Genomic DNA, 18,328 nt, shown 5'->3' on the forward strand with positions numbered 1-18,328 from the left:
AGTCGCTAATTTAGGTAATTTTATGAGTAGGAAGATTCATTTTTGTGACCCATTTGCGGTTTGTTATCGCTATTTTTATCTTAAGTAGGGTTCTTATTAGTTGAAGCAAAAGGCAAATGCTCTAATTAGATTTAACGAAGAAAGAAATATAATGATTGTCAAACATGGATATTATTGTATCAAATTTGAAAACGAAATTTATAATTGCTCGATTATTATTATTATTTATATACCAGTCATGCTTGCTTTTGGAATTTTCTTATGGTATTATGGGTATTACATGGAGCTAATTATGAAGTTAACACATTTGGGAGTTCTTTGCACAAAAGAGGTATCTGTCATATTAAAAACGAAATCTGATATGGGAAAAACGAAGATTTGGATGAACTAGTAGATATAATGCTGGGAAGATATGGGCTGCCAAGCTCAGGTTAGGGCAGTTAGGGTTTATACATTCTTAATGTTTATAAAGTTAACAATCAGTTGTTTGACTTACCAGTAATAATGTGTATATTTAATTGCAATGGAGATGGTTATATACGCTAAGTAAAATCTAAAATTTGTGACTAATTGCTAAGCTTGGCTTGTAAACGAACACAAACAGAGTGTTTTCATGTTTGTTCGTCTGACTTTAACTATTTAAACGATTGAAACGAACAATACAACATAAAGAGCGGGATTTTTTGTTTGTGTTCATTCATTAACAGTATAAACAAATGGTTCATGAACATAACAACCGAACATAATTGAACATAGTTGAACGTACATAATTGAGCTAAAATCAGTTTAAAGTAATTTAAAAAATTATGTGTTGGGCGAAAGGATTTATTAAAGTTAATATAAAATATATTAACGGACGTAAACTAACGAACTTAACAAACGTAAATTAGCGAGTGTTAATGGACGTAAGGGTCTTTAAAAAGGTATATTGGTAATTCAGGCAACAAACATATTGTTAACATATTCAATTTGGGCTTAATTTGCTGCAGATTAATTTTGGTCAAACTTAATCAGTAGCAGCCCCAGATTGGCAATTTGATATAAGTATGAAAGGGTAATTTTGTCTCAAAATTCAATGCGTTAGGTTCATTTGACTACAAATCAAAGATTAGTGTGCTATTGACTTTTATATTAGTAAAAAGTCAGCTAGGTTTTAAGTTGTTATTTTGATTTTGTGTTATTTTGAGAACAAAGGACTAATTTGGAATGTTTTAAAATTCAAAAAAGTTTTTTGTTAAAAGGTTCTAGCCTAATACTTGGTTTTGGTTCGACTTTTGAGAGTCAAAGCTCAAGTAAAGGTAATCTGAGAACTAACTTAAAAATTTTAATAGTATAAATCTTAATGCTAAATTTATGAAATTTTGTGATGTTTCTTTCTTTTTTCCGTTCCAACATTATCTTGATTTTTCCTACTAAGTATGCAAATCTATATATTTATAGTAATTGTAATTTTTAGTCACATTATCTGCATATAGTAAAAAAAAAGTTTTTGACTCAATAATATTAACTTCTCAAAACCGAAGTGTAACAAATTAAACTAAAATATTATACATTCATTCAGGTGTCAAATCAGCCTTGGGCACTCTACCATTAGCGGATCAGTAATCTTGGGATGGGGGGCGACAAGAACCTAATTCACAATGTGGTAGACTACAAGCTTTTAACGATCAATGGGTCAATTCTTTAACAATTTTTATATACTTTTTAAACGCTTCTATATCAATTTTTTTATAATATATACATTTTATAAAATTTTGGACAGAGTAACAAACAGGTGATCATGCTTCTGACTGGTCAAAGCCGAGGTCCCATGGTCTTTTCGAAGGAGCACTCTTTTTGAAAAAACGGCACGTCTTGAAGACAACAAAGGGTACATTTGTTGTCTACTTAAATAGTTTCATAATAATATTATTGGAATATTCTAATTATGAACAAGTGTGCACGGGCTGGGTTGTGAATACTGTAATCATGGCCAATTTAATTATTCTGCATATAGAACCATGCTTGATGTCAAATTAGTTTTGTGCTTCAATTTTATATTTTATGTTTCTTCTTCAATTTTTTCTAATCATTTATAATATTATTATGTAACTTGTAAAAGAACTATATGCACTTGAAGACAACAAGAAAGTCAATATTAAAATATTACACTTGATATTTTCTTACTCTACTTCTTTCCCTAGATGTACTAATAGCTGCATTATATATTTTAGGTAACTATATATCGAACCTTAACCTATTTTTACATATTTGTTATCAGGGGGTGTTTGGGTGTTAATGTAAATACATCCTAGAAGTTTGTTTTAAACACGAGTCAACCTCAAAGTTGTTATCTTAGATGGTGATGATAATCTTTCAAATACAACATAAAATGCTGCATACAAAGAAGTATTTAGAATTGGAAAATTGGATTTTAATAATAAAAATAAATAAGACCTGTTATTTCAGTTGTGGTTGTCAAAAGAGTTATAAGTTAATTTAATGTAGCATATTTTAGAAACGTCAGGTGTTGATTTGCAAGAAATTTAAAAAATATACTAATGTTGCGTAATTGGTCAACCTTCATGCATGAAAATGATAATTAATTCAATGATGAATAAAATCCACACTATGTTATAACCCATTAGACAAAATGGTTTTGTCTCATAACCCATGAATAGCTAGAATGAATAAGAAGAGAGATTATGAATTAGGAGAAATATGGGTTGACACCTAAGTTTCAACATTTTCTTTCATTAGTGTAGTAAGATAATAAATCCACACACTCACGAATACCACTAGGGAATAGCCCATTGGTCTTTTGCCTTAGAGCTTGAATGCTTTTCAATCCATTTCCACAAGGTCAATTTTTTGTTATTTTTTTAATTTATTTTTTTAAGTTTTTTTATATATTTATTTTAGGTGACTTTTTTTTTACGTTTCAGCAGATAGTTTCAACGATTGACAATGTGGCATACATGTTTGTGGTTTTTTTTGGTAGTATAACGTTTTTTATAGTTTTTGGTTTAAGGCAGGAGACCCTTGGCTACCGTTAAGCACGAGCTAGCTTAAGCATAAATGAAAATTGTTAGCAAACATGCGTGGAAGCCTTGTGGACTTTTGATTCAGGTGCTAAGAATTGGGCATACCTTGAGAAATTATACAAGCTAATTTACTTGGTATTAAATTTTATATCTTGCAATGTCATCTTGCCTCCATTTAACAACGTGCGACAAAACAAAATATGCAAAAAGGCAAATTTAATGGGTTGTGTACCACAATACATTTCCATGCACACTTTTGTAGAGTCGTACATCTTCCATTAGCATGTTTTACATAATGCAGCACATTTAGTATGAAGGGACCATTATTTGAGAGAAAACCCGACTACTCCACTCACTCTTCATCTAATTATCGTCAGCCACTTCATGAGGGTGAAGATTATCAACTACAAAGGAAGTTCAATCATGGATCTATAACCCATTTCATCTTGTATTTTAATTTTATTCAATCATTCATGTTTTATTTCATCTTGATTTTGTAGGCTACTTTGTGTCTACGAACCATAGCTTTGAGTTGTTCAGGTGTTTTTAGGAAAGTTTCATAAGTGTTTTGTGTTGTACAAATTAAAAAGCCCGAGACCAGTAGGCCTCTGCGTTTATATTTACAAATGCAATATAATTCAAAAAAACTTAAGAAACTTAAAATGACATGTAGCATAGTCGCTTCAAGCTTGACCATCATTCGTATAAAAAGTGCTAAATCCATATGCAAACTACAAAGTCTATTAACTTAATGAAAAGATTGACTTCGGGATACCTGCCTTCAACCACGTTGTCTTTTTTTAGTGCTGGTCATATTCATACACTTTTAAATATTTTGAGTTGGGTTTTTATTGAATAGTAATCCTAATTGGCTCATACTTGGATTTACAATATTTCTTTATCAAATGTTGGGTCGGATTTATGATAAGGAAGATTGGAATCTTCTCAACCTCCTCAGAAAACGGCTAAGTATGGAATTCGAGCAAGCCTAGACGATCGAGCATGGTTTTACTACTTCGAACAAGGTCTTCAGAACCTTAAATGGTTAATTCTTCTAAGTGTTAAGGCTTCGAGCAAGCTACACTTCAACAAGCAAGAGTATTCTTCTATCGAGCATGGATTGCCAATCGAGCAAATAGCTTGATCATACAAGTTTTAACCAAGTGTTACAAGCACAGGATGATCAAGCACATGGGGACAAGCATGGATGCAATAAGAAAATGTCACGTGATCAAAGCAAGGACTTCGAGCACAGTTCAGTTTCGGAGCAAGATTTACATCCGAGCATGATAACCTCTATAGGTTTTGCGCTAGGTCCGGTCCTAACAAGTGGTATCTGAGCTATGTAAGCTTGCTGAAGGCCACGAGACAGAAGGTTGAGTATCAAAGTTTGAAGCTTTAAAGGCTTTTGTGCGTGACTGAGTTCAGATCTGAAGAGAAGTCAAGCCATGGATGAACAAGAAGTGTCGACTAATAAGATCCCGAGACTAGTCGGTCAAGAGAACTACATCAAATGGAAAGTGTTGTTTGAGGCCGCTGTTAATTACAATGATACAAAACTATGGAACTCCATTAAAGATGGACCCTATGTTCCTTCTCTTACCCCAAATAACAATGCTAATGTGGAAAGGCAGATGAAAAAGAGAGAGGACAAAGCCATGTCCATGCTGAAGTTAGGACTTTCTTGGGAGATTTTCAGCAGTGTGAATCATCACACTAATGCTAAAGCGATGTATGATGTAGTTGTAGAAATGTTTGAGGGAATGTCGAGTTAAGGGATATTAAGAAGGATCGATTGAAACAACAACTTGACAGGTTCAAATTCAAGGATGGTGAGAGATTGAAGTCTGTACTGCAAAGATTCATGGCTATAGTGAATGAAATCAGAACCACAGATCTACAGATCTCTGATTTTAATTTCAACAAGAAACTACTCGCATCCTTATCTGGTGAATGGTACACAGCAATCAAATTCATCAGAGAGAAGGAAAATTTTCCCAACTTTAAGTTGGATGATGTGATTTCATTTCTGCAGGCTGCAGAGCATGAAACGATTGAAAATCACTTGTTGAAGGAGGAGAAACCCAGGTCTCCAGTGACTAATGCACTCGGTTAAAAAATCAACGAATGGTTTGGTTTGAATAGAAGTTGCTCGACTAGAATGGAATGGAATGAAATGGTGGAGTGGAGTGGAATGGAATGGTTGAGTGGAATGGAATGACTTGAAACAAAATTTCCAACCGAATTGAACCAAAAAATTTCAGTAGGCTCCAAGAGATCTTTTCGCTAACCAAGAACTTACAAGTACACCCAAACACTGAAATTTCACAAACTTTTCACAACCAAAACCAAAGAAACTGGAACTTTCTTTTGTGAACCCACAACTCACTTTTTCACACAAACCACACGTCTCAAACACTCAAAAAAATATCAAGACTCAAGCTTGTGACTCAAAAATTACAACTAGTAGAGCCGAAAGTTCTGATACCAATTGTAGATCCCGAAACCAGATCCGACAATGAACAGCTTTGTTCTTGATAAACGGTCGAGATGGGTGGGGTGAAATCATACGAACGAACAAAACAATATAACAATAATATAAATAGTGAACGACACTGTAATCGGTTAAAAGAAGCAAGAACCGACCCCACCCAAATGGGTTAAATGAACCTGGGTTCCCATTTTTCCAAAGTTTACATCTTAACCATACAAAATAAACGCACCGAGTGCGAAATAAATCGACTAAAAGCAAACTAGAACGACATACACAATCCTAAAAACAATATAGAATATTGGCGCTACACATAGCCTCAAACACAGACACACACACACACATATATATGTATATATGTTTGTGCGTTTGTGTCTAGAACTCATTTGGCGTTCAAGCTTTTAATTCTACTAATCTTCATCCCTACTCAAACCATTGTATAGTAGTAACTACTTCATCTTGTCATTTACATTCTATATTAGAACTTTAAAGTAATCACTTCATCTAAAGCATAGAGCCTACCAAAATTCTCTCATTGACCAAGTATTCACACACTACAATGCTCACATTAATCTGATAGCGGCAAAACAATTGATTCACATAATTAAGCAAACTCGTTAAAGTAATCCCACGTCCAAAGTTGTCGCTTAAATCCCAAAACTTAGATGAAAAATGTGTTATGCTATAACTATATCCTTACGGTAACTATATATCTATGCGATATCTATACCGTCCGACACAATACATAGCATGAACTATATCAATTCAACTACTACCATGCATGTGATTACTTAATAACATGCGAAAACTTACTTCAGTTTTTGAGAAACCCTAATTCAATTTGTTACGGGTGCTCGAACCGTTTAGTCTTGTAAATAAATTAGCATCGTTACTATATTCCACACACCTCGATTATCAATCCTTTGTGGTCCCATGCAAAACCGTTAATAAAGCTTTTTAGTCGACAAGTACCTTATACCGAACCGAACCGAACCAAACCGAACCTTGCAGTTGAGATTTGATGATGTTTGGAATCGTTTTTATTCTAACAAAGGAGATGAGGTTGGGGTTGATTGTTAGTAAAGTATTAGGATAGTTCCACATTACCCTCTTTAACTACCAAATCTCATTATTTTCTTTATATTTAATATAAATCAGTTGCCTCAATTAAATACTTAAAGTTTATCAAACAAAATCTCGGGATGTTACGGTTGCACACATTCATGTGATAATGATATGTAATATAAATATATACGTAAATCCTAAATATTGTCAATTATGTTAACCGGTTGTTTCAACAAATTTGTTGGAGTAAATAACTAAATGTGCCGTTTATATATTCGCATAACTGGATGGTTGTAGCCAAGAGTCAAAGCGGATCAAAGGTATTGCAAAATGTGTATAATCATACGGAGCTTATCTGGAATCTATCCAAAAGAAACATGCAAAAAACCAAATTTATGAGCTTTGAGTTGTTTGGGTGCTTACAACCTAGTTTTCCAAGTGTTTTGAGTATGCGAATTAAAACCTGTCAAATTGATTTATTGGAATATACGTTTTAATTTTTGAACATAGAAGTTAGAAATAATTACAACACATATATAAAATCAAATATATTCAATTTTCTTGTGATTTTAATATTTTTAAAATCAGAATAATAAATGAATTCGTTCTTAATTGTTTGTATTCAAGCTGGATTGTTCACACACACATATGAATGCCAAAAAACATAATAAACAAAATAAAAAAACCAGCATGTAAATAATACTAATACAATGGAGGATTAAAGAGCGTTTATAATTCAGTTACGTACAATATACATTAACTCAAATGCACAGAAGAAGAAGGTAAATATGATACTACATATTTACAAATATTTTAGCATAAAAGCTACTTGTGTTTATTTAAAAAATGAAAAGATAATCAAAGGAAATAACATACAAATGAATAAAAGTTCATAATATTATTAGTCTTTTCATAAACCCCATGTCAATGTAAATCTTCTAAACCTGAAAGCAAGCAATATACAAAGGATAATTGAGCATGTGAAATGAATATTATGAAATACATGAACAAATTAACAGAAACAAAATATTTAGTGTTTGGAGGCTTTTCGTCAATACCTTATTTAAGACCTTGTTAATGAAGTCCTTCATATCTAACATAAGTTGATCGGATTCTGGCAACTCCGAGAAGAGAAAGAACTCATGAAATGTGTTTGGGTAGTCAATCAAGTACGCTTCCTTCCCGGACTTCTTGAGCCACTGGTAGTACCTTATATGTCGGTCCCGAAGGGTATCAAACCCAGCCGCGACCACCATTGTCGCGGGAAAATCCATTTTGGATATGTCCACGGCATTGGGCCCGGTAACATTGATGATAGGATGGTCTCGGTTGAAGGGTTCACCTAGGGGCATGAACGCGTTCCAAAACCAATCGGTCCGCTTCATTGTCACGAGAGGTACTGATCCATCCATCCGTATTTCAGAATCTGTTCGCTCCTCCCCGCCGAGAAACGGTTGGATCGCCACTAGCCCAATTACCTACAAGCCATCATACTGTTCATCAGCAATCATGCGGGTGGTATTTGTTGTTGGATTTTAGATCACTCATTTCTTCTTAATTTCTTACAAAATACAACTTACGTGTGTACGATGCTTCAATTAGAAAGATACGAAGTTGTTGATTTTTCAAACTAGGAAATTAGATATGTTTATATACGGATAATAATGCATGAATCCAGTAGCATATGTATACATATATATAGTTAAGTCGTACCTGGAGTTGCTGGAATTTGAATTGGGAGGCTCTTAGAGTCACATGATGAGCTAGGTGTCCGCCAGCGCTATCACCGACGATAAAGCACCGTGAAATGCTGGCATTCTCCGGCAGCCATTTTGACCGGTTATCTTCATTGTCCAGAAATTTCAGCACATCAAACCCATCGTCATGTTGGGAAGGGTGTCGGTTCTCTGGTGGAAGACGGTAGTCGACAGAAACAACAATGGCACGCAATTCGCTCGCGAACTTGCGGCCCACATAGTCTAATATCGCCACATCCGGGGAGAGGAAAATATACCCACCGCCGTGAAAGTACACCATCACCGGGAGATCTTCTTCAGCGTATTGCGTGGGGACAAATACACAGAACCAGAGATTGCGAGTTGGATCCACCATGACATCGTGTGTCTTGACACCGTTGACGGGTATGGACAATGCCGGGATCTGAAAGTCCACGAGATTGAGAAGACCGCGGGGCACCGTGCCGTCATCCCGGAGAAGTGGGTCGATTGCAAGGTCTATTGCCGATAGTACAATTCGTGTTCTCAAGGGCAAGGATAGCTGAGATTTCGGAGTTTCCGCTGCTGCTGATGATTCCTTAATTAATTGAAAGACTTTTGTGATCAGAGAGGTACGTATTCAAAATTCAGGTTGTGTGACAAATGCTAAACACATCAACTCAATTTATACTGCAAAATATGCGACGTTATATCACACCATCTTTGATTATTTCAATATTTCAGTCAAATGAAACCATCACCTGCATGTTCACACCAAAAAGGTTGGTCATGGTCAGGGTCTTGTTGAATTAAAAACTAATGTCTATTACAACTTTTTAGTTTTGTCAAAAATAAAAGGCTCTATTCATGATTTTCCCCTTCGTTAACTTGTTTTACATTGAATGTTTGTCCGTCACTTTTTATTTCAGATAAGCCGTCACTTTTTTAAAAAAACTTTCAACGTTTTAGTTTTACAAATGGCAAACATTTTGTACTAAATAAATGAAAATTAATATTGACAAATGTAGATGGGCAACTGTCACGAAAGAGGATGGTTGGAAACCATGGCCAAGTTGAATTATTTCTTTCAAATTAAATAAACTTTCACCAAATATTGTCTTCAGTAGTGTTTTTCAAATGACGATAATATATTTCAACTTGGCGCTCGGCTTTCAACTATGATGGGTTCTTTTAAATTAAACCTAGTATTCAACTTCTGATATATGTATAAGTGACAAATCACATTTTGGCAATTGCCAAGAAAGATAGGTCACAACTAGTTGCTTACAAAGCTCTTGTGCCAATAACTAATAATGCCTTTACGGTTATTAAATAATATAAAGGCTAGTTGGATTCCAATATTTAACAAATTCAGTTATATTGTCCAATGTTAAATATAGGTAAAAATGTTAAATGTTCTTGTATTCCCTTAATTTTCAATTCATATGTAAAAATAGCATGCTGATTTAGTCGCTAATTTAGGTAATTTTATGAGTAGGAAGATTCATTTTTGTGACCCATTTACGGTTTGTTATCGCTATTTTTATCTTAAGTAGGGTTCTTATTAGTTGAAGCAAAAGGCAAATGCTCTAATTAGATTTAACAAAGAAAGAAACATAATGATTGTCAAACATGGATATTATTGTATCAAATTTGAAAACGAAATTTATCATCGCTCGATTATTATTATTATTTATATACCAGTCATGCTTGCTTTTGGAATTTTCTTATGGTATTATGGGTATTACATGGAGCTAGTTATGAAGTTAACACATTTGGGAGTTCTTTGCACAAAAGAGGTATCTATCATATTAAAACGAAATCTGATATGGGAAAAACGAAGATTTGGATGAACTAGTAGATATAATGCTGGGAAGATATGGGCTGCCAAGCTCAGGTTAGGGCAGATAGGGTTTATACATTCTTAATGTTTATAAAGTTAACAATCAGTTGTTTGACTTACCAGTAATAATGTGTATATTTAATTGCAATGGAGATGGTTATATACGCTAAGTAAAATCTAAAATTTGTGACTAATTGCTAAGCTTGGCTTGTAAACGAACACAAACAGAGTGTTTTCATGTTTGTTCGTCTGACTTTAACTATTTAAACGATTGAAACGAACAATTCAACATAAAGAGCGTGATTTTTTTTTGTGTTCATTCATTAACAGTATAAACAAATGGCTCATGAACATAACAACCGAACATAATTGAACATAGTTGAACATACATAATTGAGCTAAAATCAGTTTAAAGTAATTTAAAAAATTATGTGTTGGACGTAAAGGTTTTATTAAAGCTAATATAAAATATATTAACGGATGTAAACTAACGAACTTAACAAACGTAAACTAGCGAGAGTTAATGGACGTAAGGGTTTGGTAATTCAGGCAACAAACATATTGTTAACATATTCAATTTGGGCTTAATTTGCAGCAGATTAATTTTGGTCAAACTTAATCAGTAGCAGCCCCAGATTGGCAATTTGATGTAAGTATGAAATGGTAATTTTGTCTCAAAATTCAATGCGTTAGGTTCATTTGGCTACAAATCAAAGATTAGTGTGCTATTGACTTTTATTTTAGTAAAAAGTCAGCTAGGTTTTAAGTTATTTTGATTTCGTGTTAGTTTGAGAACAAAAGACTAATTTGGAATGTTTTAAAATTCAAAAAAGTTTTTTGTTAAAAGGTTCTAGCCTAATACTTGGTTTTGGTTCGACTTTTGAGAGTCAAAGCTCAAGTAAAGGTAATCTGATAACTTACTTTTAAATTTTTAATAGTATAAATCTTAATGCTAAATTTATGGACTTTTGTAATATTTTCTTCTTTTTTCCGTTCCAACATTATCTTGATTTTTCCTACTAAGTATGCAAATCTATATATTTATAGTAATTGTAATTTTTAGTCACATTATCTGTATATAGTAAAAAAATGTGTGTGATAGTTTACTGGGTACTCTTCTAATGAACGATAAAACCAAAGACACGGCAAATGCACTAGTCGAGTTGAAAAATCTAAATATTCGAAGAACACAATGGTTGGAACGAAAGGGTAACAAGTTTTATAGGCCCCACCCAAAATACTCACTAAAGGTCGGTGATCGAAAGCTTTTCTGTCAATTTATAAAAGATGTTAAACTGCCGGATGGGTTTGGATCTAATATGAGCAACAGAGTCACAGATAACAACTCTAACATTACTGGGTTGAAATCTCATGATTGTCATATTCTCATGCAACGCTTGTTACTGATTGGTTTTCGAGGGTTTTTGACCAAAGATATTTATACGCCTATAGTAGACCTTTACACGTTCTTTAAGCAGCTTTGTTCAAGAACACTATTGGTAGATGATATGAAGAAAGCAAAGAAAGCCATTCTTTTGATATTATGCAAGTTAGGTTGACATATCCTCCGGCGTTTTTTGACATTATGGTTCATTTAGTTTTGCATTTACCAGATGAAGCACTTCGTGGAGGTCCGGTCTGTATGAGATGGATGTATCCATTTGAAAGGTATATGAAAAAACTAAAACATTATGTTAGAAACATGGCAAGGCCAGAAGGTTCTATAGCTGAAGGTTATGTTGCTGAAGAGGCTCTATCATTTTGTTCGATGTATCTTCGAGATGTTCAAACTCGGTTCAATCGCCCCGACAGAAACGAAGATGCCGTTGTCAAAAAACTAAGTTGTGGGTGTTTGAGTCTAAATGTCGCCTGGCTAGCCAAGAAGATCAAATATCTTACTATCAATGAGAAGGTCAATTTCGAATGGTTTGTCCTCGATAGCTGTCAAGAAGTTAGGGACTATATGAAGTAAGCACTCATCTCTTTAACTTTTTATAATCAATTAAGTATTTTCTCTTTCCTTATTGGGTCTATATTTTTGTCGTCGACTTAGTGAATTCAGATATGAACATCCCCAAAATGACGTTAAAACTAAATTTCCAAAGTGGTTTCTCGAGAAGGTAAACCATATAATCTATTAGGTATTTCCCTTTTCATTTAGTTATGCATTTACCTAATGAAGTAATGCATTATTCTATATTTGTTAGTTATATTCAATGAAAGTACAAAATTCTCCTGAATTCCACCCAGAGTTGTATGCGATGTCAATGGATGCGGAAATAAATGCCTTACTTACAGGGCTTGCATAGTCAACGGTGTTCGGTTTATAGTGCGTGGTCATGACGTAGAACGAACAACGCAAAACTTCGGGGTTCTAGCAGGAGGAGTGAACCATGAGAAATACTATGGCCAAGTAGAAGAGATCATTGAGTTGTGTTATGGAAATGGGTATTCAACTGTCCTATTTCGGTGCAAGTGGTATGATACTCGAAGGGGTGTTAGACATGATAATAATATCACCAGTATCAACATAGAGCACGAATAGGACAAAGAAGATCAACTCATATTTGCTTCACAAGTCAAACAAGTGTTTTACATTCAAGAACCTTGTCGAGGAAACCAAAATAATAACCACCGATGGGTTGTCGAGAATGTTAATCATCGAAAAATTTGGGATCCACCTACATTAAACGATGGCCGCGTTGAAAATGCTAAAAATGTTGACAATGACTTAGTAGAAGATCTTGACGTTGTTCATAACAATTCTTCATCTAATTGTTTACTTTCCATTGCCTTTACTCAATACTTGTTAAACACGTCTTCTCATGTCACTGTGGGTGAGAAGTCAACTGAAGTTAATCCACCAACGGTTACCGCTAATACATTGTCTGATGACGAGAGTGATAATGACAAGGATGATTTTGAGTACGACACGGAGGGATAGGAGGCAGAGGGATCGGAGGCAGACACTGAAGAATTCGAGGGAGATTTTGATTAAAATAATAGTTGTAATTTGTATTTGTATGTGGTTATAAGAAAACTTTGTATTTTTATGTAGCAATAGAAAACTTGAATCGTTTTATATATTTGTATTGCATATCTTATAACTTTTCAGATCATGGCGGACGTCATGCCTCGAGGACATGGCGGCGATGGTGCTGAGGATCTGCCACCTCCAGGTGGTTTTCGGCGAGGTGTTCACGAGGAGGATGGTAAGGGTTACTATAATTTATTTATTTACTATATTTTATTCATTTATTATAAATACATATATTGTTATATTTATACATGTTGTGACCAATAAATTTTAATTGTATTTGTAGCTTTACCTCCTCGACATAAGGGACGAGGTCCTGCCAAAAATAAGAAATTGGCAGCTCATACAAGAAAAATGGGGGGCCTTTGTCCCTCATATTTGACAGGAGTGCTACATTCATTCCGATTGGTGAGGTTGCCAACATGTTTATTCGCGAAGTGGGAATATACATGGGGAGGAACATCGCCTTTGACAAGGAAAGTTGGGCGAATGTTTCTGAAGCGGAGAAAAATGCTTTGTTCGAGCATCTTGGTGTAAGTGATTTGTTAATTTGAATATTCTTCATTTAATTATTTGTCTTTTATTTAATTAACTAATTTCTTTTAATTGCTTCTAGCGATACTTCAATTTACAAGAGATAGAGCAAGATCCACAAAAAAATCTGTTAAGGGGTGGCATTGACTTTGTGATCTCAAAGCGATATAGAGATCGAAAAAGCAAAGCAAAAGGCCATTATACGGCTGTGGGTGGAAAGGCTAATATAGACTTAACAAAGAGCAAACCCCCCACGGAGATGAGTGACGAAAACTGGAAGAAATCTATCAACCTTTTCCAGACCGTGTCACATGAAAACTGGTCGTCAGTCAACACAGCAAACCGACAAAAGCAGCAATACACAAACAGGGGGGGGGGGGACGGCATCCTATAGCAGCTATGGCTACAAAAATGTAATGATTTATATTTTTACACACACATACAAAAATTATATATATATATATATATATATATATATTTATTGTCTGCATATTAATATTTAATGTTATACGGCGCTTGAACGAGCTCCAAGTTTTTAAGAAAGCTCATTGTCGACGGGATGGCACTTTTGATAGTGAGGTGGCGGAGCGTCAATATGTATGTATTTATTAAAGTATATTTTTCACTTATATTTATTAAAGTATATTTTTCAAATATATTAATCATATTTTGTGTTGTTATAAAATATAGAATGAATTAAGGAGAGAGATCGAGGAGCAAACTGAGCCTAATAGCGAAGGCGAATTTGAAGAAACTGATGAGCCGATTTCAAATGCGATCGGAATATTTGAAAAGGTGTTGGGTCGTCGACGCGGGTGTACGAGAGGTATCGGGCCTAAGCCTTCTATAGCCGCATCTTCGAGTGTTGCGGATCAATATGATAAGGAGCCGACATCACAGCCATTCTTTACACCAGTAAAAATATATATATATATATTTTTATTTTGGTAATTTGGATTAGGTAATTTTGACCCATACATGTTAGTAATTAATTGTTCTTTTTACTTATAGGCTCAACTAGATCGAATTTTTAGCGACCCGGAGTTTCTAGCTCTTATGTCACAACATAATGCTTCGTCCTCATCGAACAAGGTATCAAGGAATCATGATGACCTATTCGACCAAGACGACATGGATGAGGAAGAGTGAGAGTGTAGGTTCCCACCCGGATCTACACGGAATATCTCGTTCTACGTATGTGCGGAATCCCTACGTAAGACGATACGAGCGTAGAAGACGATACACGATAACACGATTAAACACACGTTACAATAAACAAAGACACGTTGTATTGCAACTGGAAACACGTGATTCACTGATCACCGATTACACAAACTCAATAACTCGTAAACTGAAAACTATCTCTGATCCATAAACTCAGCCGTAACCTAACAGCTTATAAAGCACGACAACTTCGCCTAGCATGTTTAGGTGAAGTTGTTCCTAACTTCGCTTGTTCCACAAGTTCGCCTATAACAAGCTAACTTGTGAGAACTTCGCTTAATACAAAACACAAATCCAACTAACTCGATTACAGGCACTATATACTGAACTACTGACATCATGTACCAACAGACTCCCCCTTGGCAGTAGCTTCATATCTCTATCTTCAAGCACGTGTCTTGTAATCTTCAACAATCTTGTATCTTCATCTTTAAGCATGAACTCCTTCTCGTACACAAACCGAAACTATTCTTTGATATTTCTTCGCTTCTTCTTTCCAAGCAGGAATATAAAATATCTTCTTCTCGTTCAGCACCTGCAGATCGGCTTGAGACAAGTTCACTAGATGCATTGGATCATACACTCTCAGCAGCTCTTGTTCATCTTCATCCTCCATTACTGCCTCAGCTGTTTCACAATCAACATACCACCACTTCAGATCTTTGAGCACATCCTTGGGCATTTGTTTCATCGGCACTTCTTTTAGACACCGGATCGGCTTATACTTCATGATCATCCAAGGCTTGCCATCTGCTCTCATTCCTCTATCTTTGTCTTCAATAAGTTTTCCCTTTTGTGGTTTCAACAGCTCGAACTTCTTTTCCTTTATACTTTCCTTCCATACTATCTTCCCAATGACTCTAGCCATGTTATCATCACTTCTGTTTATCAACCCCAATCTGGCTAAGTCCTTCACTTCACACTCAGGCAATGTATTCAACGATCTCAACAGCCTCTTGAAGTACTGAACACCATCATACCTTTTAATCACAAAGAGCCTCAAATGCTCATCATATAACCAACATATAATCCCCTTTTTCAATTCAGCATAACCTCTAATGTTGTAACTTTTCTTGAACGTAGTAGGGACCGCCGGTTTCTTCGTTTTTACAAACCACTGAGCGTAGCCTTCTTTCCATCTTGGCTGCTCTTCCCATTCAGTCTCATCACTTCCCATATCTTGACTCATATCTGCCTTATCAACATCCGGAATCTCATGCTCAACATTCTCCTCTACAATCTCTCCCTCTTCAATCTCACTATCAATAACAATCTCTGCACCAATCTTCTCTATCTCTTCAACCGGTAATACATCATCATCACCTATAAACTCATCATCCATCATCTCCTCATCCACGACCACCACATCATCACCTGAACCGCCAGCTGCACTTGTTGACTCCCCTGAGATGTAGAAGTCCCAAGAGCTTGTTCAGTTCTTGGCAACTCTCCACCTGCACCTTTCGATGCATTGGGATCATCATCTCGATCATTACGCCTCTTAGTCCTCAGCTCATCACCCTTACAGCTCGTCTCCCCCTGAGATGCCAAGAACTGTTTCAAAGCATCAATTATTTTTCCATGTTCGATCAGCTGGGACGACTGTATCTGATTCTATGCAACGAGGCGCTGAATAGCATGGGTCTGGATAAGATTTACCCTTGATTGTTCTGCCACGACCCTTTCAAGCGCTGCTATTCGTTCCGAGTCAGATAAGGTTGCATCAAAATCAAACCTCAAATGTGATATATCTTGAGTGTACTGAGGAGGGATTTCCAATGTAACTGGGACCTCAGAAGTAGGCGTAAACGTAACCGCAGGTGGTATCGTAACCGACAACCCTGCAGTAGCTACAACCGTCGACTCAATAAATCTTGCCACGACCTCCGTTGGAGTAAGAGTTGGAGGTGGCAAGGATACAATCTCAGGAGTCAATAGCTGGAATGAAGTGGGTGGGAGGCCGAATGAAGATGAGGTAGCCACCACGGGAACGTCCGTGGCGCTTGGCCTTGTAACTGGCAACGATGAAGGGACTATAGTCATACCGGACAGTGCGGGTGGAGTGAAACGTATCACTCTTGAGCTCTCACCAGCTCCCGAACCTGCACCTGTCCTCTCCCTTCTTGATCTACGAACCAACTGATGAACTTCTTCCTCAAAATCTGAATCACTGTCATCATCGGCTCTCTTTCTTTTCCCATGAATTCTTTCCTGTGTTACTAAAATCCGTCTCGCTTCAGCCACATCTTCATCTGAAGAATCTGAATCAGCCACCGTTGTAGCTGCCCTAGTAACATTCACACTAGAAACCCTTTCAACCAAGACTTGCACATTCTCTTCAGAATCAACCCGCTCCATATCAAAGAATCCTTGACCGCCAAACTCTGCATCAAGGTCTACATTCCCATCCGGTGACACAACAGGAGCAGCAGGTATAGCTTGAGGTGCTCCAGCCTGTTGTGGTTGAGGATCCCGAAACTCGTCCCCACGAGCTGGAACATACTCTGGGTTGATCAAGTACCCGAATAATGGAGTATGTCGAGGACGGAGCTCAGGTTTGCTCCTCGCACTGGATGATCTGCACTGAGCGAAGATCCTTTTACTTACACTTTCCACATATCTGATTGGGCGGCGTTGAGGTAGCGTGGGAGCAACATGATTCAAGATCATTTGGAGGAATCTTGGATACATGAGAAATCTCTCACGCGCCACCGCTCGTCTTTGACGATCTATCTCGTAGAATACCATCTGACTAAAGCTGTAACGCTTATTGTAAGTCAGTGCAGTCATCGCCGACTGCATGGTCGCGCCCATACCATCTGTACCAGCCTTTATCCCAGACATGCACACAATCATCATGTGCATGAGAAAGCGCCACTGGTCTAGCAAGAACCCCTTGCGTCTCTGAGTATCCCCCAATGGACCAGAATATCCCATTCTCAGAAACGCACCATCTCGGAATGGAGCTACAAAGTCGGTAGGATCGTCTCTCGTTTCATCTCCAAACCGCAAAGCCACCCTGATCTGTTCAGATGAGAACTGTACTATCTGATTGTTGACCGTTGCACGCATAACCGGGGGCTCGACTAGACAGTCATATTCCACTGTCTGCTAGAAATCTTCAATGTTTGGCAAAGATTTCGGCAGTGTTGTGGTAATCGCGTGGAATATACGCGAGCGGAGTAGGAACGTGATGATCTCGCGGAAATCATCAACACCGCTCGCATCCGAGTCCAAGGTGATGTACATGTTATGCCCCGGGAAAAACTGTCGGTTATTGTCTCCACCTTCATCACCACCTGCACCGCCTGCTCCAGCTACAGCTGCCATTTCTGCAACAAACAAACTAAGTAAGAGAATCGTCGAGGCAAATCACAAGTTCGCCTTTTACCATGA

The 18,328-nt window shown here is 36.5% G+C and overlaps 1 pseudogene; it reads right to left on the reverse strand.

Moving 5' to 3' along the window:
- Positions 1 to 7,517: 7,517 nt before the first annotated feature.
- Positions 7,518 to 8,691, reverse strand: LOC143534864 (putative carboxylesterase 18 pseudogene; annotated as a pseudogene).
- Between the last annotated feature and the right edge of the window lie 9,637 nt (positions 8,692 to 18,328).

This window comes from Bidens hawaiensis, unplaced genomic scaffold (assembly GCF_021521415.1).
Source record: "Bidens hawaiensis isolate Kalapana, Puna unplaced genomic scaffold, B.hawaiensis_p1.1 tig00000760_1, whole genome shotgun sequence".
Classification (NCBI taxonomy): Eukaryota; Viridiplantae; Streptophyta; class Magnoliopsida; order Asterales; family Asteraceae; genus Bidens; species Bidens hawaiensis.